A 23,106-nucleotide genomic window follows, 5' to 3' on the forward strand; every position below is an offset into this window, starting at 1 on the left:
AAGACATTTAAAACACTGGCGCCGTGTAAGATAACCATGGACAGCGGTGGCGTAGCGAGGCTCTAGGAGGTATGGTTAGACAGGCGTTTCTTATTCGTAGGTGCGGCATGCGGCGACTATACTTATACCTGTAGTTTCGAGAGAGGTGCCAACCTTGGTTTCGCATACTGCTCTTCAGACAGCACCACACGAAAATTTGCTTGATAGCCAGCACAGCTCTAACAAAAGAGAGTTAGTGCAGACAAGGAACTTCCCTTTACCAGGAAGTGCCACTTCCTCCCGTGTCTTCTGAACCTCCCACAGCTCTGTATAACACACAAAGAAGTGTCTTTGTATGCGGATTTCATTGATACAGTCAGAGAAGTAACACTACACAACACTGTCTCTTGCTTTGGTTACTTGTTTAAAACCACCTTGTGCTCGAGCAGCGGAACCTACTACAGTCATCGACAATCCTAGGGATCAATCCTCCTCACGGTCAGTCACTTAGTGGTCATCTTCAACCATACTGTGCCGACCTTCACAAAGTTCGTCAATGGTGATACAGGATCATGACTAATTTCGAAAAAATACTTTTAAATAGTCGGTTATGAAGGTGAATCTTTATCGAAAGTTGAACGAATAGATTCAAAGCTTATTTTATTGAATTAGGCTTACATGAAAATCGTAAAACAGAAATATCCAACGAAAACTTGCGTGAGTAATGTCCATTAACTCTCAACACTGTTTCGTTAACCGTTCACAGTAAACCAACTGCGTGGACCGTTTCTGATCTGCCATTGTTTTAAACAATTTCAAATGGCAAGTTTTAGAACAATAGTAATGCCAAATCTCACCAGTCTTCTGTAGCGAATTCACAGGTCTATGGAAATCCGAAACTTAAAAAAAACAAAAATTATTATCAAATAACGTATGTACCGCTTATAATGGTCGCCCAATCGTTGATATTCCTATATTCGCACTGTATCACTCCAATATATGAAGCGTGTTAGCAATTGATGTAGAGAATTGGGTTGGCGCCGTTAAATTGTATTATTGTAGTAGTTGCTGCTGCTGCTGCTGGCTGGTTCACTGCAGTATCTTGATGTTAAAGTTGGCTCTATACGTATTTGTCTAGGGGTAAAAAGATGAGGTCCCGACAGCATAAGTGAACTTCAACTATTTATTGGCATGGTAGCCATCTTAACTCCGCTGAGCACCCAAAGACGTTGTTGTAGAAGAAGTGCTACTCTGTACTGTGACATATTTGCATTGTTTTTCCATATAAGACAATAACAGACACTTTACATAAGTTCTATCAAGACTGAGCTGACGAGGCTTCTTGCTGCTTGTATTTATAACCTTGTCAAAGAACTACTAAGAAGAGATGTGGTTTATAAGTGAGGCATCCATCGTAATTTGTGCAAAAAAGTTATTACTTTACATCGAGTGACATAATTTAACAGGTCATTAAAATGACAGACAGATTTTCAACTTGTCAGAACAATTCTTTGTTGTAAAAAGGCCATTTTTCACAGGTACATCTATTGACATCCCACATTTGCATACATAAGTAAATAACGTCAATTATTAAAAAATTACAGTGGTTCTCGTTTAAAATAGTGTTTACGTGAATAGTGAGTGAAAACAGTCCTAGTGAATAAATAGGTTTCACTGGGTAATTTTTATTCAAGGAGATCCAAAATACGTAATTTGACCAATATTATTCATATTTCATATTAATTAATTCAGTTGAATATAGTGGTTTTACATAATGATATCTGCTGTATCAGTGTTCAAGTGAAGTTAACTTTTGTGTAAGACAGTTCAAATGGTTCAAATGCCTCTGAGCACTATGGGATATAGCTTCTGAGGTCTTAAGTCCCCTAGAACTTAGAACTACTTAAACCTAACTAACCTAAGGACATCACACACACCCATGCCCGAGGCAGAATTCGAACCTGCGATCGTAGCTGTCGCGCGGTTCCAGACTGTAGCGCATAGAGCCGCTCGGCCACACCGGCCGGCTGGCTCAGTTATTAATTATATTTTAATGGGTTGTGATGTGTTGGCAGAAGAGCCAACACCGTGTTGCTAGAGGAGGCCGAAATGTACGCGTTTAAACTCACGCAGACTGGCGTGAGGTCTGGAACAAGGTAAAGTAATTATCAAATGGTTCAAATGGCTCTGAGCACTACGGGACTTAACTTCTAAGGTCATCAGTCCCCTAGAACTTAGAACTACTATAACCTAACTAACCTAAGGACATCACACACATCCATGCCCGAGGCAGGATTCGAACCTGCGACCGTAGCGGTCACGCGGTTCCAGACTGTAGCGCCTTAAACCGCTTGGCCACCCCGGCCGGCAAAGTAATTATCCTATGAAGAAAAGAACGTAGTTGATTGAATACTTAACTTTAATCCATAATTGGAGAACATCGCTCTTGATGATACATAATTACAATCTCAATATGAACTGGTAATGGCGCCTTGCTAGGTCGTAGCAAATGAAGTAGCTGAAGGCTATGCTAACTATCGTCTCGGCAAATGAGAGCGTATTTGTCAGTATATCATCGCTAGCAAAGTCTGCTGTACAACTGGGGCGAGTGCTAGGAAGTCTCTCTAGACCTGCCGTGTGGCGGCGCTCGGTCTGCAATCACTGACAGTGGCGACACGCAGGCCCGACGTATACCAACGGACCGCGGCCGATTTAAAGGCTACCACCTATCAAGTGTGGTGTCTGGCGGTGACACCACAGGTTGACTGTTTATGTAGGCATGTTATGGAATCATTGCTAACATACAATTACTTTTCTATTATCTTAATTGCTAGTTAAACTGGTTGAATTAGGAGTGTATCGCATACGTCGTTATAATAAAGCCTTTAATAGGTTCCGTTACACGCTGCAGAATTTTGTGAATTACTGGATTGACCACAAGGAATATTGACGATCACAATTCATACTTTATCAACTGTCATCTTGGTTACTATGGATTTCCATCCCTTCCCAGCGCCGAGAATGGTACTAGCGGCGCACCTAGCAGCACCGCGTGAACACTGCGCCCGGAACTGCGCGGTTCGCAGCGGGGATGATTTTATTACTGCAGTAGCAGTCCAGCTGGTGCAGCTAGCGTCCACGGCTTGACGTGCGGTATAGAGATCAATAGCTCTGGGCACATCCTGCCCGCTAAATTATTCCGACCACCGTCGAGCGTGACCGAAGCATCAGAATGGCCACGTACCCCACCCTGGCATATCCAATTAACGCGGGCCGGCGTATGAACCCGCCGCTGCTACCTGTCATGCCCGCTGGCGCAGATTGGGCCCCGATCCTAACAGCCTGCGAGGGGGAGAGCTGCGAAATTAATGGCACCCAATTACTGCAAAACATTGTTCTATAATATCTTACCATGCTTTCGGATGGCCATCGGAAGATATTCCAACCCTCCGTTTTTACACCTTCATTTGTGCTCCACAGTAGTGAGACATACCAGTTCCACAGAACTTGACCTGAAGAAAGCACATTACTGAGTTTCTCGAACAGTTTAGTTCAGCTCATTATGTTCTTCGTACAATTGCTAGTCTTGGAACAAACGAAACAGCCTTCGGACGTGTTTTGCATATTTCCGCTGAATGATGTCTTGTGCCAGAGTATGAACAATATCTGCTGTTAATATGCCGTAGTCGTGTAGGTACATCTTCAAGGAGTAATGCTGTTTAACTCCACTGTCACAATACATACACACTGAGATGACAAAAGTTCATGCGATAGCAATATGCACATATACAGATGGTGATTTCTTAAGTAATAGAACCCAGTACGTTTTCCTCGATAGTGAGTTTTCATCGAAGGTGAGGGTATCATCTGGAGTGCCCCAGGGAAGTGTGGTAGGTCTGCTGTTGTTTTCTATCTACATGAATGATCTTATGGATAGGGTGGATAGCAATGTGTGGCTGTTTGCTGATGATGCTGTGGCGTACGGGAAGGTGTCGTCGTTGAGTGACTGTAGAATACGAGATGACTTGGACAGGATTTGTGACTGGTGTAAAGAATGGCAGCTAACTCTAAATATAGATAAATGTAAATTAATGCGGATGAATAGGAAAAAGAATCCCGTAATGTCTGAACACTCCATTAGTAGTGTAGCGCTTGACACAGTCACGTCGATTAAATATTTGGGCGTAACATTGTAGAGCGATATGAAGTGGGACAAGCATTTAATGGCAGTTGTGGGGAAAGCGGATAGTCGTCTTCGGTTCATTGGTAGAATTTTGCGAAGATGTGGTTCATCTGTGAACGAGACCGCTTATGAAACTCTAATACGACCTATGTTTGAGTACTGCTCGAGCGTTTGAGATCCCTATCAGGTCGGTTTGAGGGAGGACAAAGAAGCAATTCAGAGGCGGGCTGCTAAGTCTGCTAATGGTAGATTTGATCATCACGCGAGTGTTACGAATATGCTTCAGGAACTCGGGTGGGAGTCTCTAGAGGAAAGGAGGCGTACTTTTCGTGAGCCGCTACTGAGGAAATTTAGAGAACCAGCATTTGATGCTGACTGCAGTACAATTTTACTGCCACCAACTTACATTTCGCGGAAAGACCACAAACATAAGATGAGAGAGATTAGGGCGCGTACAGAGGCATATAGGCAGTCATTTTTCCCTCGTTCTGTTTGGGAGTGGAAGAGGGAGAGAAGATATTAGTAGTTGTACGAGGTACCCTCCGCCAGGCACCGTATGGTGGATTGCGGAGTATGTATGTAGATGTAGATGTGATAGTATCGAGGACACAAAGTGAAAAATGGCAGTGCAATGGCGGAGCTGCTGTTGTACTCAGGTGATTCTTGTGGAAAGGCTTCCGACATGATTATGGCCGCACGACGCAGAATAGTAGACGCATGGGACATTCGTTACGGAATTCAATAGTCAGAGATCCACAGAGTCTGGAGTGCGCAGAGAACACCAAATTTCAGGCATTATACCTCTCACCACGGACAACACAGTGGCAGACGGCCCTGACTCAACGACCGAGAACAGCGGAGTATGCATGGAATTGTTAGTACTAAGAGACAATCAACACTGCGTGAAATAACAGCAGACGTATCCGTCAGGGCAGTTCAGTGAAATTCGGTGTTAATGGACTACCGCAGCCGCCGACCGCCGCGATTGCCTTTGGTAATAGCAGCACCTCTCCTGGGCTCGTGATAATATCGGTTGGACCCTAGACTGGAAAACCGTGGCCTGGTCCGATGAGTCCCGATTTCAGTTGGTAAGAGCTGATGGTAGGGTTTGAGTGTGGTGCAAACGCAACGAAATCATGGAATGAAGTTGTCGACAAGGCACTGTGTAAGTTGACTGGATATGGTTATGTTCAGGTACTTTGAGACCATTTGCAGCTATTCGTGGACTTAGTGTTCGCAGACAACGATCGAATTTTTGTGCATGACAGCGCGTCATGTCACCGGGTGACAATTGTTCGCCTCTGATTCTAGGAACATTCTGGACAGTTAGATGGAATGATTTGGCCACTCAGATCGATCAAAAAGCATCCCGCCGAGTATTTATCGGAAATAATCGACAAATCAGTTCGCGCACGAACTACTGCTCCCGTAACTCTTTCGCAATTACGGACGGGTATAGAGGCACCATGGCTCAATACTTCAGCAGGGGACTTACAACGACTTGTTGAGCAGTCCATCCCACGTTGAGCTGCTGCACTACGCCGGGCGAAAGGAGACGGTCTGACAAAATATTGGGATGTATCCTATGACTTTTGCTACCTCAGTTCATTCACGAATGAAATTGGCCATAAATCATAAGGAGGGCAGTGATTTTCATACTCACAGCAGCAGAGAAAAGAATGACCTTTATTATCCAGTAACAAAATTGTTGTTTCAGAAAGGCGTTCAGTATGCATCTACATAACTTTTTATCATTTTTAGCATCTAGCAAGTAATAAAAAATATCTGATAGCAAAGCAAGTTTTAAATGTAACCTAACATAATTTCTCCTCGACAAGTCCTTGCATACCTGGGACGATTTTCTATTTGAAAACCGGTAGCCGGTAAAATAAACCTTTTTTTTATTGTAATTATGGAAGTAGTACTAAAAATAATCTGTTCATTAATGTTAAGTGTAGTCACGTATGAATGTACTACCAATTACAATAATAGCTCCGATCAATGACGTAACTAACCAACAAAATGAAACCACTCCTGCCGTATTTCTGGCGCGTAAATGCTAGATGCGCAAAAGCTAATGCGTAGTTCTACATTCTGAAATCAATTTTGTGTCTTCTTGTGGGAGTTACGTTGGTGATTTCAAAAGCTCCGTTGGTTAGCCTGTCGCTGGGATCTGCATCCAAATCGCATTTATTTCCACAAATTTTGTCTCTAATGGGTCATGGATGAAGTTACTGTATCTACCCTTGCACAGCAACTTCCCTACTTATTCTGAAACGATTAACATATATCCGTCACATGCTCATATTAGTAAGGGGACAGTAATATGTTCGTTGTTTAGTAGAAGAGATGTGTTTCACACTAGCGGAGATGAACAAGTGCTCATACGTCTTAAGGTATGCACTTTAGTGATCATGTTTACTTGATATTTTTTTCTAGCTTTAGTTCATACTACCAACGCTACAAATATGGAAAACAAAGAGCCCCAGTAGAATAGATTTATTTCTTAAGGTATGCATTTTAGTGCCCGTGTTTACTAGATTTTCTTGCTTCGAATTATCGTCCCTGTCATATCCCTGAATACTGACCATTGCTGTTGGGGCTATTAAAACACCTAACATCTGTACGTCAAATCCATCACTATCAAAGAACCGTTAAATACAAATGCACGGCTGTGAAGGAAATGTTGTACTTTTGCACTAGAGATCTTGCACAATTAATGAGTTGTGAAGAAGTTGCTTAGAATCTGACAGTTATTACTGTACGATAATGAAGGTAGACATTAAGAAATGTTCTCATGTCGTCCCAGAAAACACTGGAATACAACAATATAATACTATCCTCCACTTCTGATGCAGGTCGACCTGCTTGAGTCAACGATTTTAGTTGAGGTGCAGTAAGAAACGTTGCCAGCATAGCACCTAATTGACATACAGAACCAACGATTTTGTTTCTAAAATTGTGTAGACGTTACTGATAAAAACCTTCCCGGAAAATTAAAACTGTGAGCCACACCGCGACTCGAACCCAAGACCTTTACCTTTTGTGGGCAAATGCTATACCAACTGAGTTACTCAAGCAAAACTCACGGCCCATCCACACAGCTTAACTTTCGGCAGTGTGGCATCTCCTGCCTTCCAAACTCCACAAAAGTGCTACTACAAAACTTGTAAGGCTGGCACTCCTGCAAGAATTGATATTGCGGAGACACGGCTTAGCCACACATAACGTCGACGATTTTGCGCTAATATGAAACTTCCTGGAAGATTAAAACACTGTGCTGGACCGGTCGTTTCGCGTGCAAGTGGTCTACTAACCCCAAATTAACTATCGCTTAACTATTTTCTGTGTCATTCTTTCGCAAGGGCCATGCTAATCTGTGTGTCGCTCCAGTTTTACGATATGTACCGCAGGAGCGAGTACGTCCAGCCAGCTACCCTAGCACGACGCTGTTGTAGCCAGTGGATTAGGTAACCATGGCAACTCTGTTGTATGCAGCAGTAGTAATAGCAGTATAAAATTACTGGTGGAGGCTCTTGGTAGTAGGAAAGACCGTATTGTGATTTTATTGACTTATCGTACTATGTTAATATGATTGATCGATCGTAATGTTCTGCGGTCAGAGAGTGTGAATATTTTGTTTTCTAATTTGTTGTTATTGGTTGGTGCCTGCTTGGGCCCACAGGATCTGAAGCACGTTTATATTGCATAATTTGGAAATTCTTCATCCATTTTATTGAAGAGGTTGAAAAAATTTACTAACGAGTTGCAAAACAAATGGTTGGTTGACTTTTTCAGCCTCTTCATATTTATACAGTTGCTGATTCGCACACATGTTTAAGATTTTGATCTATTTTACGATTGTCTTACGCGCATTAGATCCGTTCAGAGACTTGTTAATGCATTATTAATTACTTAACATCTTATTGTTGTCGTTGCAGTTGTGCCAAAATACTTATGTAGTTAATAAATGATTTTGTTAAATAAGCCCACATGCGACGTCCTTGCCCTCCGCCCCCTCCGCAGCCCAAACACCACTCTACCTTAATCTTACCTTGATTGCGCGTTTATGATTAAGGAGGTCTTACACTTATTTTGCATCTTACTCTTCACCCACTGGTGAAAGTTAAAGTGCGAAGTTAAGTCGCTGCAGAATACTAACGAAACTACAAATAACGTGGGACTGGCTGATACAAGTTTCTACATTGTTACAGTACCACCTGCTTCTAGCTATATTTCTTGTTCAATTTGTTCCGCCTATATACTATTGCCTGATGTCACACTTACCCATCATGAACCAGCACTCACTCCCAAAGTACATCCACTAGTTTATTCATACACCCCACACCCCTGAGTAAAACATGATATACTCAATTCTCCAGTCACATCAGCTCTTCTCCTATGCCCAAATTCTTCATTATCTCTCTATATCATTCTATCTGTCTGCTTGCCTACTGCTGCTCATAGACCCTGACAATCATCTTCCAGCTAACATACTAAAGCACCAACATCATCGTCCTATATGCCACGACCACAATGCGAAAACCTCTTTCAACAATAACATTTGCTTGTTGTGAACGGTCCAGTCACAGCAATGTGACCGTTACTTCTTTTTGACGTCAACGTGAAATAACCACTCTCAGGAGGCAGATGGCCGCAGTAGCAGTGGTGGATGTATAAAGCGTGTCGGAGGGGCACGGAACAGTGCAGCCGTTGTCGTAATGTGGAAACGGAGCGATTTATCTGACGTCCGTAAGGGCTTCATCACTGGCTTTTGGGCCAAGAGTGAAAGCTTTTCAGAAACCGTTACCTGTTCACATTTCCGCCGTTGTTGAAGTGTAGCATACATAGCAAAGTGATGCTATCCAAAACCAGCGCCGAGGCAACCGTTGTTCACTACAGGCCATGGATGACAGGGGGAGATGACGGTTGCGGAGATGTGTACATCCGAGGGGACGTGCAACTGTTGAGCAGATGAACCAAGGTGCTATCAACAGTGTCTCGTCAACAACCGTTCAGCGAACATTGCTGCATATAGGCCTCTGCAGCAGACGTCTGTTTCAAGCAGCAGTGCTAACTGCTGTTCATCTGTGACGAAGATGGGAATTTTCACACCTGTACCGCAACTTTACGTGTATTGAGTTGCGACAGGTGACCTGTTCAGGTGAATCCCGCTTTACTCTCCATCTGGCAGATGGCCATTGCCGTGAACGGCGCGAAACGTCAGAAATTAAACACCCTGAAACCAAGAGGGAGTGTTATGGTCGGAGGAAATACTTTCGTGGCACTATGTTTTCGTGGAATATCCTAGGTGGTCTCCTCACTCTGGATGACGCAATAGGTCACCACAGTAAGCATCCATCCTTGAGAACCACGTTCACTCCGACATGTAGTTTGTCTTTCCCCGGTACGATGGCATCTACCAGCAGGACAATGCAAAGAGTCTCAAAGCTCGCAGAGTACGTGCGTGGTTCGAAGACGCTTAGGATGAAGTTACCGAACATCCCTGGTCACCAAGCTCCCCGGAATGAAAAGCAATCGAGAATCTGAGAGACCACCGCTATCGGCCTGTACGTGCTGTGAACGCTCAACCGAGAAACCTGCCGCATCTGGCCACGGTAGTGGAGTCGCCCTGGCTCCACATACCTGCACGGTGTTTTCCAGGACCTCACTGTCTTCCTGCACGTCTCGCAGCGTTTCCCGCTACAAAAGGTGGCTTCCTGGCTCTTTCTGTGTGGTGACATTGTAACCTCCCAACAGAAATATTTCAATGGAAATGTAAATAAATTCCTAAACACCAAAATAATAAAAAAGTTTAGTAACCTGATAAATTTATAAGGACAGCAGCGCTGCCCTTCGGCTCTGTATTCTGAATAAAAAAAAAGCAAAAAATTCTTACCTCAATAAAACTGCAATTATATCTGCTCTTAATTAGTCATTTTTCGACACAGCTTCGTGCAATGCTGGCCTATATTTTTTTATTCTTGGAAGCAATGATAATGCATTGGAAATTGAAATGAATGCTTTTCTTTAAAAGAGTTACTTTATATTATAAAAATTATTATTGGGCATTTCTTTCTGAACAAATTAGATTACAATTAACATACATTATTAAATATGCGCAAGGCTGCTTCTTTACCTTCTACAACAATACTCATCCTCCAGAGTCCTGAACAGAGTCGCGAGCAGAGCACACAGCCGACGCATGCCGACTCCCGCAGACTACTACTCAATCCGACTGAATACTACTGTCGACTCGCGCAGTCAAGCGCAGACTAGCGACAAGCAACAACTAACGATAAACTACTCCCTGGTCAGAGATTCTGTCATGCCTCGCCCATCGCCGGCAAAGCATACGTCTTACATAACCCTCCACTGGGAGGGCAAAAATTTGGCAGCAATGGTGAGTCAATTGGACTTGCCATGAGTAACAAATTTTCTTAATTAACTAACTTTATAATCACAGAATATATACATATATATAGGTGTAGAACATGAAATAAAATATAGTGCACACGCACTAAGTACAGAACATATCAGGCAAAGACAAAATGTATACACAATGAGTACAAATCAAATGACAAAGTGCACACGCACTGTAAAACAGAACATATCTGGGAATCACAAAATGTATACGTAATGCGTACAAATGGCATAAAGTGCACACGCACTGTAAAATTTTCTATATTTTTACAACAAATAAACATATCAAGGAGTGAAATAAAGTGCACACGCACTGTAGAAGTCTTTAGCATTTTTACATAACATACCATGGAGTGAAATAAAGTCCGCATGCACTGTATAAGTCTTTAGCATTTTTAGAACAACTGATCTTGTTAACAAATGAAATGAAGTGCACACGCATTGTATATGTCTTTATCATTTTACAAGAATTAGGAAAAGAATGGGAAGGATTGCGTCATGGTTGTAGCACTTTAGGTTGCACACAGTTGCACTGAAAGTCCATATCTTTCTATAGAAGCACAACACCAAGTGAGACAATCTGAAGTTCTTTTCCTTGAAGTATTACTCAGTGTAGCCAAGACACTGAAATGTCGTAATAATATTCCATGCTATCATTTTGGTAGTACACTAGGTACACCAAACAGTGGGACCATAATAACATCTCCATCGCTCAAGGTGGTGGACAGCATGTCGTGTCAACACCATGTTCTTGTAAAGTACACCAACGTAGAATTAGTGCAAAAACTAAATATAGTGCTCCATGATCATGAGGATAGACAGGTCAAATGGATATTGCAGTAATTTCTGGTAATTAGGTCAGAAGGTGAAGGACATTAAGTTACATAGTAGTCTTCATTGAGAATTACACTAATCTAACAACTGATTTGAGTAATTGGTGACACTCATCGCCCAGTTACTGAACATTTCTGTACCATGTATGTAGTATTACAGAATAATGTTCATAAATTATCTGAATATAGTAATTATTGGCACTCATTGGCCAGATACAAACCATTGTTTTATCCATTATTCAGAAGTCATCATTCAAAATGAGTTAATTATTGGTATAGCATTTATACATAATTAATCTAATTATAGTAATCATTGGCATAATAGGTCATCTTATTACAATAATCAGTGGCATTCATTGGCCAGTTACAAAGCATTTTTTTTGGTGCTAGCAATGCATTGCGTTGCGATCGATAATTAATTACTGGGGTATAACACTATTTGCTTTTGAGTTATTGCTGCAAATGAAGATGTGTAATGTCATTCGTCATGAGTCAACTGTAGCAAGGTTATGAAACAAGTATAGTATATGTGATCACATTCATAAACGACATAGGTTTAATGAACAACTGCTTATAGCACATTAATTTCATGAATAATTTCTCGTGCAAAATATACAAAATGGATTATTAAACTGAAAGAAGAAACGCATATTATGCTGAAAAGTAGTGAACTTCGAATTAACAGGTGGTGAAATGTGTATAAAAATATATATATGTTCTCTAGCTGTCCTTTCCAAAACCTTCAGTCATCATACCATGCGATATAAGACATACTGTCAAAACGAACTGCAACAAATACTTAAATAACTACATAGCATAAATACATAAACTTCAACATTATCCTCATCTGCAAAGAAAAAAAACTTAATTATCCATATTATCATATTCTTCATCATTATTCATCATCATTCATTATCATCTGGGAAAAAGTCACTTCATTATTCATTATACAACTATTCCTTATTTCTAGCATATTTCATCAATAAAACTAAGATGTGTAGTTCCGTCTGACAGCCTGCATCAATCGCCTCGTATTCTGAAAGAAAAAAAATTAGTTAAGACTGGCATCATACGATGTGTATAGTATATTCTTGTTAATGCTTGTTAATTATGATCCATTTACTCTTCGTCACGAGATATTGCATCTTCTTTCGTTCATTCCGAAGGTGAAATTCCCATTGCTGTTTAATTTATTTCGTTTACACGTTATATCTTTCTGAAAATGATGAAGAAACATTAATGTCTTGCATTTAATTCATATACCCATTAGACAAAAACTGGTTTATAGTAACATAATTGAGCATACAGCATAACATGACAGAAAACGTAATATGTCAAAAACATCGACAGTGTTCAGAAGCAAAAATGTACATAGTGTATCACAAAGTAGCAGCAAAAAAAAAAAAAAAAAAAAAAAGTAAAATAGTCACGATGTTGAGATATCATAAGGCAAAAATGTCAAAGTCAACTGGTGTTTGTTGTATCTTAACTATTACATAGTGCATACAAACAAAACAGGAAAACAATCATATATACATGAAAAATGGAAAATATGCACTGTCTGATGTGTAACGACAAGAAGAGCGACCTGCTAACCTTACCTTGCCGGGCACTTGCAAAGAAAAAAATACGATAATCATCAGTAAGTGTTCATGTGAATATAATTGCATAAGTGGTCATAAAAAATTAGGAAATGGCATTACAGTGTGATAAATCAAAGTATCTTCATTCAATAAAAGGTTTGATGTTGGATATGTGGTGGCTCCATTTGGTTTTCCTGGTTCTCAATGTTTCGACGTGTACTACATTGGGGTGAGGAATGCTGCGAATCCGATATGGACCTGCGTATAGAAGTTCAAATTTACTACACCTACCTTTTCCTCTATTCGATAAATAGTGTGTACGTACTAATATCTTCTGTCCAATGTGGAAGTCACGGCGTGTACAAACCTGTTTTTGCTGTCTTCTCCGGCGCTCTGCGGCACGTTTGATGTTGTTCAGCGCAATGTCAATTATTTCATGGTGTCGTAGTCGACGAGATGTAGGAAAGGTTACTAATTCTTTAATTTTGTTAGGTGGTTCAACATTTTTCAGTATAACAGACGGAGATAGCATAGTAGATTCATTTGGTATGGAATTAATTACATCTTGGAATGAGAGTATGTGTGTGTCCCAATCAATATGTCTTTTATGGCAGTATATTCTACACAGTTTACCTATTTCTTTCATTAATCGTTCACAAGGGTTCGAAGAAGCATGGTACCTGGTTATATAGATCGGAGAAATGCTTCTAGCTCGTAACATACGTGTCCATATAGCAGATCGAAACTGTGATCCATTGTCGGAAATTACTTTCAACACATGCCCTACATGAAATAGAAAATGTTTTACAAATGCTTTCGAAACAGTTTTAGCAGTAGCTTTGCGTAACGGAGTGAAGGTAACAAATTTTGAAGTGAGTTCAACAGCGACAAAGATGTAGCAAAAACCTCTATTAGTTCTTCGAATCGGACCAAAAATGTCTGCAGCGGCCATATGTCTCAATTTAACAGGTACAATGGGATGTAATGGAGGAATATGTGAAGTCGTGTCTGATTTAGCTTTCTGGCAGATTTTACATGACGCTAAAATTCGTCGTATACGTTTCTCCATGTTGGTAAAATAACAGTTCTGTCTCAGTATAAGAAAACATTTTCTGGCTCCATAATGTGCGTAAGTTAAATGAGTATACCAGATTAATTTGTTAACGAGTTCGTCAGGAATGCAGAATAACCAACTGTTGCTGTCAGGATGAGAGCGCCGAAACAGAATGTCATTGCGTACAGTGCAATGGTTTCTAATGGTAACATTATCCCTTTCTTGCCAAAGGTGTTTAATCTCTTTCCACACGTTGTCTTTACTCTGCTCTTGTGCTATGTCTTGTAATTACGACGAAATGAAATTTTCAAATGCAACTTGTCGAATATTTATGACGCTGAAATTTGCTTTGCAGAAGTTGATTGCGATGTCGTTCTGATTGTTGCTGAGAGAACGGGATAGTGCGTCTGCTACAATATTTTGCGTGCCGGGAATGTGAACAATTGTAAAATTAAATTCCTGCAAATAAAGTTTCCATCTACTTAATCTGTCATGTGTAAATTTAGCCGAAAATAAAAATTGTATCGCTCTATGATCTGTGTAAACCGTACTGTGTCTTCCATAAAGAAAATGCCTAAATCTGGTAAAAGCCCATACAAAACATAATGTTTCAAGTTCAGTAACAGAATAATTTCGTTCAGCAGGTGACAGAATGCGACTTGCAAAAGCGATGTTTTTAATTACTATACAACCATCTTCTTCAATTTCTTGAAAAATATGTACGCGTAAAACGGTGTTAGAACTGTCGGTGGCAATGGAAAAATTCATGGTAAGATCTGGGTGCGATAAAAGTGGTGCATTCAACAAGGCTTTTTTCAGGTTCACAAATTCAGAATGTGCTTGCCTATCCAAGGACCAAATAGTGTTTTTACCTGTCAATTGACATGATCTAGGGGTGTCTATAGCAGAGTAATGAATAAATTTACGAAAAAAGTTAGTTAAACCCAAAAAACTGCGTAGTTGTTTCTGCGTCGTAGGAACAGTAATGTCACGTAAAGCTTGAAGTTTTTCCGGGTCAGGCGTAATGCCCTCTGCTGAAATTACATGTCCAAGAAATTCTATAGAAGTTTTACCAAAGGGCGATTTACTGAGATTAACTGTGAGTCCTTGTGCACGAAAAGTTTGCAACAGTTGTTCAAGAATCAGATTGTGTTCAGACCAGTTAGCTTCTGCAATAAGAATGTCGTCTATGTAAGTTGTGATTCTGCCTATAAGTTCTGTCGGAAGTATTGTATTCAAACCGCGAATAAAAGCTGCTGAAGAAATTGTTAAGCCGAACGGTAATTTACAAAATTGATAACAGTCACCAAAACAGAGAAATGCTGTGTACTTTCTGCAGTTCGGATGGAGCTGAATTTGCCAAAATCCCGATTTCAAATCTAATGTGGAATAAATAGCAGTACCATGAAATTTCTGTAGAAGTTCTTCTAGTGTCTGTGGGCGATCTGTTTCATTAATAATAATGTCATTGATGTGACGCGAATCAAGTACGAGGCGAAGTGAACCATCCTGTTTCTTAACAATATGGAGCGTGTTTATGTACGGACTAACTGCCGGTTCAATAATTCCTTGGTCAAGCATAGCTTGCAATTCTTAACTTGTTCTCTGCGAATATACGGAATGGAATAATGTTTCGCTTTAAATGTGTCGTGCTGTTTAACTTGAAATTCATACGTATAAACGGACATAGTACCAGGGAACGTTGTCAAAAACTGGAGCTTGCTGTAAAAGAATTTTGTGTAGTTGCGTGCGTTCGTCGTCTGTATTTGAATTGCTCTGTTTAACTTTATCAGAAATCGTCTGTATAACGTCATACTCGGCTTCGTCTGGAGTATTATAGTTGTGTACGTACGTATCTGTGAACAATGTGGAATTACAGTCTATGTTACGTGATGCGGAAATGACCTCTCTACGATTAATTGTTTGTTCTTCTGCAGATAAAGAATGCTGAAATTCTAAAGCCAGTTGTACATTTTCATCCTTTAACATTAAATAGCAATTTTGAAAATCAATAATTGCGTCGTGTTGTACCAGAAAATTCGTACCTAAAATAACGTCTGTTGTCAATAAGGGAACAATCCAAAAATTTGAGTGAAATGTATGACTTGCAATACAAAATGATAAATGTGTCTGTAATTTTACATCTACTCCTTTACTAGATATTGCTCCTTTTACTTTCGTTTTGCCTAATGGTAATGTAGGATAGGTATTCTCTTTGTTACACTCGTTGAAAGTTTCTTCATTTATAACTGACATAGGTGATCCAGAATCGATTACTGCTGAAAATTTCGATGATCCAATTTTAACTTCGATGACAGGGTGTGAAATGGTTTTTTGAACAACTGGTCTTTCCTGCAAAAGAGTGTCTCGTATGTCGTCAAAAGTAATAACATTTTCGTGAACAAGATTCTGTGTATCTGAAGTATTGCTTACGTTGCTGGAAGATGCAACCTGTACTGTATCTAGTCAAATTCTATCTGACGTATTATTTTCAGGAGGATTCTGTGGCATTTCGACTATTTGAACGGTTCTCTAATTTCTTCCAGACGTATTACGTTCTGGATGACACCTACTGTCTGGTTGATTCATGATAATATGTTGTTGCTGATGGTCTTGCTGCTGATAAGACAGACTGTTATTAAACGTACGCTGAAAATTGTGAATTTAGCCGAAAGTAAAAATTGTATAGCTCTATGGTCTGTGTAAACGGTGGTGTGTCTTCCATAAAGAAAATGCCTAAATCTCGTGAAAGCCCATACAACACATAATGTTTCCAGTTCTGTAATGGAATAATTTAGTTCAGCAGGTGACAGAATGCGCCTTGCAAATGCGATGTTTTTAATTACTGTAGAGCCATCTTCTTCAATTTCCTGAAAAATGTGTACGCCTAAAGCGGTGTTAGAGCTGTCGGTGGCAATGGAAAAATTTCTAGTAAGATCTGGGTGTGATAAAAGTGGTGCATTCAACAAAGCATGTTTCAAATAACATTTTCGTGAACAAGATTCTGTGTATCTGAAGTATTGCTTACGTCGCTGGAAGATGCAACCTGTACTGTATTTAGTCAAATTCTATCTGACGTGCTATTATTTGCAGGAGGATACAGTGGCATTTCCACTATTTGTACTGTTCTGTTATTTCTTCCTGACGTATTACGTTCAGGATGATACCTACTGTCTGGTTCATTCATGATAATATGTTGTTGTGGATGATTCTGCTGCTGATAAGACCGACTGTTATTAAATGTACGCTGAAAATTGTGCTCATTATTTTTACATCTGTCATGATAGTCATTTCTATACGGTGCATTGCGATACGAATTGAAATAGTGTGTTTTCTGTACATACTGATTTCCTTGTTGCTGTGTGTTACTATTTGTTGGAGCTGACGCTATATGCGTACGCGGCGAACTATTAATGCTTGGTTGACCTTGTAGACTGCATTGTTGGTTAGGTATGCTAACCGGTTGGTTTTGTTGCTGTTGTTGGGAAAAACGTCTATTGTTACCAAAATGTGGTTCCTGTTGCTGATAATTTTGACGATACTGATGATTAAAATTTTGTCTGTTATTAAAGTTCTGGTGGTTCAAAAATGGTTCAAATGGCTCTGAGCACTATGGGACTCAACTGCTGTGGTTACCAGTCCCCCAGAACTTAGAACTACTTAAACCTAACTAAGCTAAGGACATCACACACATCCATGCCCGAGGCAGGATTCGAACCTGCGACCGTAGCAGTCGCACGGTTCTGGACTGCGCGCCTAGAACCGCGAAACCACCGCGGCCGGCTCATAATTTGGTAAACTAATTAGTTGATCCTTAATTCCGCGCTGTGTCGTCTTCGACCAGTACGCTGACAGAAAAGCATTCTCAAATTCTTCTACCGAGTTGCATTGTCTCGCAATCTGTCTCATACGAGTTGCAGGTTCGCCTTCCAAAAAACTGCAAATAAATTCAAGTTTGTGCATTACAGGCCAAGTCGGTGGAAAAGCAAAGCTAAATTGTTGTATCCAATCCAGGGGGTGAATCTGTGTTCAGTCATTTTTAAATGCTTTAAATTTTCTCACTGATAGAAAATGTTTGTAATCAAATTTATCGTCTCTGTACGTCTGAACAGGTTCAGGATTGTATGAGAATCTATTTGTCTGTGACTGTTCGGAATCTAAGTCACGTACTCTCTGTAAATTACCCAAATTATACTGGCTGTGTGAGTGTGAGAAATGTTCGGAATGTGCCGTATGCTGTGACGTGTTATTAACTGAAATATTTTTTATCTCTGTCACTTATTGCTGTAAAGTTGACAATTTTCTACGTAATGTATTATTAGACGAATCTATCTCACTGATTTTCTGTTGTAGATTTTGGAATTCAGGTGTTTGATTGAACGAAATCGGAGAAGTATCGTCTGATTTGCTGGCATTATAACTTTCGATAACATCAATACAACTGGCCAATTCATCATATTTTTCAGTCAGTATTTTTACCTGATCATCGTTTTTAGTGTCACAAGCATTAATTTGTTTTTGTATTTTACGTGTGGTTTCGTTCAATATTTTAACGTCAGCTTTGATGACTTCGGGATCCTGAATTAGTTCTAATTGTTCAAGTCTGTCGGTCACTGTCTGAAAGTCTACTGTGTGTGTGTCTGTTTTGGATTTAAGATCGGAAATTTAATCACGCAATTCGGTGTTCAACTGTTTGATTGTATTAATTTCGTCTGATTCAGTAACAATATTCTTGTCTGCGTATGTTCTTGCTTTCGTAAACAATTTACGTTTATCTTCCTGTCTCTGTGCGGTAATTGTTTCCATGACTTGTCGCTTTACTTTATTCTGTTCCTGTATAAACTTACGGTAACGCGTTTCACTGTTTTGTAGGTGGTGATTAAAACGTTCGTCAATTTGACTGTCCTGTTGGTCGAATTTCGCGTCTATTTTTGCATCCAGTGTGCGCGAAAGTTCTACCGTCGTTAATTTAAACTCGTCGCGTAACTGTGTTGCTTTTTCAGAACATTGTTTACTGACTGCACTAATTTCGCCTCCAAGTGATTCTGTTGTAGCTGTTTGCATATTCCTTAATTCTTGAGCAACAGATCTAATTTCTTCACTACTTTTCCTAGCACAAGCCTCAATTTCCTCACTTAATTATTCTTTAGTATCATGACACTGCGCGGCAACGGCTGTAATCTGTTCACTAAACTGTCTAGAATTGTTGTCTAATTTTTCATTAAGGTTGTCATGTTTTTCATTAAGTTGTTTGTTCTGTTCACTAAGTTGTTTGGAATTGTTGTCAAATTTTTCATTAAGTTGTTTGTGATTGTTCTCTTGTCTTTCATTCTGTTGTTTGAAATTTTCGTCTTGTTTTTTATTATGTTCATTCATTTGTAGCAACAATGCCATAATTTGATCCAAGGTAAAATTAGCAACTATATTCTCTGTACTGTGTGATGGTGTATCTGCAATTGTCACGTTTTGTGTAACCATTTGGTTGTTCTGTGATTCTTGAAAATCTTTGCTAATCGGATGTGCAGTGTTAGTCACTACACCGGAATTAAATAAATCTATCGTACTCTGATTACACTGTTCATTTTCGTTAGAAAAATTTGTCTGTTCGTTACGTAAATCTTGCAAACCGGGTATGTCAAGCTGGGCGGCGTTCATTGTAACAGAACGTCCCGCGTCATCAATTGTCGTCAAATTAACAGAGGACACAATTTAATTCATTTGTTCATCACTACGATCAAAATCAACATTAGTGGTCGGTACACACTGATTGTCTGTAATTGAAGGATTGTCATCATTACACTGCGTGTCGCAAGTACTATCGGTCAAGTTATTTGAGTCGGCTATTTCACTCATTGTACATCGCGATGTACTGTTAACAGTTTTTCGCGGCATTTTTCACAAATCAAAATTATTCACAAATGTAACAAAGACAATGCAAAATGCAACAAACACAAATACAACAAAGAGCAACAAATTGCCGATGATCTGTGAAAGAAAGAGTAACAAATTAGTAAAATGCGTTGCGCCAGATGCAAACTACGTTTAAGTAAATAAGGGAAGATATATGACTACCTCTCAGAAGATTCACAAAGAAATACGATCCTGGCCGGATGTCGCCAAGTGTAGCCTCCCAGCAGAAATATTTCAATGGAAATGTAAATAAATTCCTAACCACCAAAATAAAAAAAAAGTTTAGTAACCTGATAAATTTATAAGGACAGCTGCGCTGCCTTTCGGCCCTGTATTCTGAATAAAAAAAAGGAAAAAAATTCTTACCTCAATAAAACTGCAATTATATCTGCTCTTAATTAGTCATTTTTCGACACAGCTTCGTGCAATGCTGGCCTATATATATTTTTTTTTTTATTCTTGGAAGCAATGATAATGCATTGGAAATTTAAATGAATGCTTTTCTTTAGAAGAGTTACTTTATATTATAAAAATTATTATTGGGCATTTCTTTCTGAACAAATTAGATTACAATTAACATACATTATTAAATAAGCGCAAGGCCGCTTCTTTACCTTCTACAACAATACTCATCCTCCAGAGTCCCGACCAGAGACGCGTGCAGAGCACACAGCCGACGCATGCCGACTCCCGCCAACTCATGCAGACTACTACTGAATCCGACTGACTACTACTGTCGACTCGCGCAGTCAAGCGCAGACTAGCGACAAGCAACAACTAACGATAAACTACTCTCTGGTCAGAGATTCTGTCATGCCTCGCCCATAGCCGGCAAAGCATACGTCTTACAACATAAAAATGAGTGGACACCGTACTATGAAAGTAAAAAGAAATTAAATACGGCGGGAAATCAATCAGATTTTACTCCTATAACTGCCTCACACCGTCCGTGCAAATCCAATCATTTTTACCAAAGAAAGAAAGGAAAAAGACAGGCGGCCGAAGCTGGGTTCTCATAGTACTTTCGAAACTTGTTATTCTCCTTCGTGCAACTCTCGTACGAAGTGGCATTTTCGGAAATACTGAAAGAAAGTCGAGGAGAACGATGTTATGATTTCTAGTAGTGTCGCGTAGCTTCCCAACATTATTCCGTATCAGGCCACTGCTTGCAGAAAATAACCAGCGTTGCGTTACGCTAACTCGACACAGCTATTTTGCGTATCTGACAACGTCAATCACTCGCTGAGAGAAACCGCTGTCTGTCACTGCTTGTACGACATGTGACTGTCACTAGCAGCGACGTAGCATAGCCGGTACTGACATCCCTACCGTTGTTCGTTTGTGACTGTCTCTGTCATGTCTTCGCTTTGTACCGTAAAACGTGAAATTCGTGGAGGTAACCGACTGTAGTAACTCTCCTAAAAGTATTATGTCACGGGCAAATGTAGATGAAGACCGTATTCGTATCAATATTTGTACGTGTAACACGATCACAATCACAATTTATAGATTATTCTTTTTTCCGTTTTAGTTTTACTTTTGTTCCGAACTCACCAGTTCTGATTTTCTGAACAATTTCAATTTTCTCCACAAAAAACGTAAGCTATAGACGTTTCTAATCTAAAATTTCGTTCCACTTTCTTCTCCATAAGGAATGCCTCTAATACGCGGGCAGCTTATGTTGGAGGCAAACAGTCTGAACCCTAGCAAACAAAATGCAGTGTCCAAGATGTCAGAATTATGTATGGAAACACGGCCGGGTTACTTCGAGCAAATTGGCCTTTATTTTGACGTGTACCCTTCCCATCGTTCTGACGGCTATAAATGGAACGCGACATGTTGGTGCTCTACCACTTAAACCAAAGTGCATTCATTTATAATACTGTAACTCCGGTCAAATGTTTTAAAATTATCTGTACGAACACGCAACAAACCAGGATGTGGATAAATTGATAATGCCAAGGTGTGTGGTAGGTTGAACACCTAAAAATTCATGGATGGGCCAGTAACCATATTACGAGCTCCTCTAGAATATTTTAGAGAGGAAGTCGGCCATCTCACAAAGCCTAAAGCTCTACCAAATTCGTCACATTGCCAACCAGTGTAAGAGGCAAATTACAGGTGATGTAGACGCTGCCTGCGTATCCGAAAATAATGAAATAATACCTGGGTGGCATCATACAGAGTTAAGTAATTTCTGTAAGATACAGTCCCATTAATTTCTTAAAAGCAGTTCTTTTTGTACTGACATTCAACTACTTTAGAACGCTGTCACGATTAGAGAAGCAGAATTCGTCAAAATTCTGGGGTTGAGTTTAAATAACAAGGTTTAGTGGAAAGCAGTTAATTAGAACCTGAAAAGGGCAAATGCGTCTACCTTTGGAATGTTGAAATATACCTACCCGTGCTTCAACTACACATCCTGTCCGACTAGCCAGATTGGAAGCGAGCTTAGTACTCTTTCGTATGGAGTAAATCGTAATCAAATAAGTTGATGTGCTGATTGCACTGCACTGTACCACCGGTATATTGTCTCACTGACAAGCTTTTCATGAAATTCAGAATAAAACGTCCGTAGTAACGCCAGATGAAATATTAAGAAAACAAATAGTCTGGTCAGGTGCTTCTGAGCGAGTCAGACTAAAAGTGGGACGGCTTGCACAAGTATCATTAAGAAGACAATTTAAACACCAATTAATATTTATTCACGAATAAAATCACAAATGCCGGCCACGGTGGTCTCGCGGTTCTAGGCGCGCAGTCCGGAACCGCGCGACTGCTACGGTCGCAGGTTCGAATCCTGCCTCGGGCATGGATGTGTGTGATGTCCTTAGGTTAGTTAGGTTTAAGTAGTTCTAAGTTATAGGGGACTGATGAGCGAAGATGTTAAGTCCCCTAGTGCTCAGAGCCATTTGAACCATTTAAAATCACAAATACTTCAACTCCTAACAACACTGATCACTAAAGTAAAGCTTGATATTGTTTGGATAAAATGTTAACTATTTGAATTTCGTGTAAGGAAGGATTCGTCTCACCTACGTGCACACACATATTCATCGCAAATTGGCCTTTAGTATCATCGCACTCCCTAACTGGAGAAGATGCTCCGGTCTGATTTACCGTGATTAAACTTCAGAGAAC

General features: G+C 40.0%; 1 non-coding gene across 1 annotated transcript; it reads right to left on the minus strand.

Moving 5' to 3' along the window:
• Positions 1–7,481: 7,481 nt before the first annotated feature.
• LOC126261395 (U6 spliceosomal RNA) lies at positions 7,482–7,585 on the minus strand. Its single transcript, XR_007546700.1, has one exon. It is a non-coding gene; the product is annotated as a U6 spliceosomal RNA (small nuclear RNA).
• Between the last annotated feature and the right edge of the window lie 15,521 nt (positions 7,586–23,106).

The sequence above is a fragment of the Schistocerca nitens genome, chromosome 5 (genome assembly GCF_023898315.1).
Source record: "Schistocerca nitens isolate TAMUIC-IGC-003100 chromosome 5, iqSchNite1.1, whole genome shotgun sequence".
In the NCBI taxonomy this organism is placed as follows: Eukaryota; Metazoa; Arthropoda; class Insecta; order Orthoptera; family Acrididae; genus Schistocerca; species Schistocerca nitens.